Here is a 1,894-nt window from a genome sequence, read left to right as displayed (position 1 = left end):
CGGTGCATCTCTATATGAGGTCGTAGGAAACAAGGAGAAAAACAAGGTTCCGCTGACAACAAACGGTTTCTTGCTATAAGAAATTTTGTTTGCACAAGTAAAATGTTATTATTTTAGTGAAGCATTAAATCAATTCGGACATGTAATAATTAGAATGATGAATTGTGAATAATTTCACTTTAATTCATAAGTGAATAATTTCACTTATGAAAACTGATTTAGCTCTTGTTAAAATTGAACAATATTGTGAACACATATTGTGGTTTTATGTACCAAAACATTTATAATTCATTTTTACATGACCAATTCCAACCACTCTTTATTTAAACTGTTTTTGTTATTGTTTTTTTTTATTATTTATTTAGTCGTATGCAAAAGTTTGAGCACCCCTAGTCAAATTTTGTTGATTTTCTAAGTGAAACACATCCTCTACAGTGTGGGTTCAACCTTTTCCACCTCAGTATCTATCATTAGGAAGCATGAAGGCCCACGGGAAAACAAAACTTATTAATGTTTGCTTAAAATTTTGGGGGGGAAATTTTCGATATAGCAATAGCTCTGTGCAAAAAATTTGAATTATACGTTTTGTTGACTTTCTACGTGAAAATAAGTCAAAGCATCTTCTACAGGGAACACACTTAAATATGACATTTTTCTTGTAAATTTTCTTGAGATTTTATTGCACAGTTTCTATTTATTTGCTGAGTTCAATATTTTTAAAATGTGCCGACAGAAAGAAAAGCATAAAATCAGAAGCTGAGCTGTGAGGATGACGTTGCTCATGTCCCACCATTAGCGCCTTCACAACACCACCACCAATTCAGAAAACTAGAGTGGAACTGTTCTGTTCTGCTCACAGAGCGCAGCTGTTCCACACATATATTACACAGCCTGAGACATTTCAGTGACAAATGACCAATAACTCATTAATGTAAGACTTGCTTTATTTTTGTTCGGAAAACTGACCTACAACGTCTGACCAAAAAACCGATGATTTATTTTGAAACGGCAATGAAAATGTGCATTTCCAATACACACCTGCAGGGGGCAGAACCTCACTGACATTCATAGTTTTCTACGTTGCTCAGAGTAAAGTATATTTTGTACAACAATCTGGTATCGTATGATGTAATGTTGACTCATATTGACATATGCGATATACACCCACTAGCCACTTCATTAAAACCACCTCCTTGTTTCTACACTCTGTCCATTTTATCAGCTCCACTTACTATAAAGGCGCACTTTCCATCTGTTTCTCTGCATTCTGTTTGCCTAGTTTCCAGGCCAGGCCAAGACCCCCACAGGACCACCACATGGATCATTCTCAGCACTGCACTAACACTGACATGGTGGTGGTGTGTTAGTGTGTGCTGCGCTGGTATGAGTGGATCAGACACAGCAGTGCTGCTGGAATTTTTAAACACCTCAGCATCACTGCTGGACTGAGAGCAGTCCACCAACCGAAAATATCCAGCCAACAGCTTCCTGTGGGCAGCGTCCTGTGACAACTGATGAAGGACTAGAAGATGACAGATGAGCTATCATCTCTGACTTTACATCTACAAGTAAGGTAGATGTGTCTAATAGAGTGGAGTTAAGAACTCCAGCAGCATTGCTGTGTCTGACCCAACGTACCAGTTTAACACAGACTAACATACCACCACCACATCAGTGTCACTGCAGTGCTGAGAATGATCCACCACCCAAATAATACCTGCTCTGTGGTGGTCCAGTGGGGGTCCTGACCACTGAGGAACAGAGTAAAAGGGGGCTACAAAATATGCAGAGAAACAGATGGACTACAGTCTGTAATTGTAGAACTACAAAGTGTAAGTTAAATACAAAGAATTTGTACTCGATGACAAATATAGCCATTTTATTTACTATTCAA

This window comes from Colossoma macropomum, unplaced genomic scaffold, assembly GCF_904425465.1.
Source record: "Colossoma macropomum unplaced genomic scaffold, Colossoma_macropomum, whole genome shotgun sequence".
Lineage (NCBI taxonomy): Eukaryota > Metazoa > Chordata > Actinopteri > Characiformes > Serrasalmidae > Colossoma > Colossoma macropomum.
The sequence above is the reverse complement of the archived record's forward strand: the minus strand, read 5'-3'. Positions refer to the sequence as shown.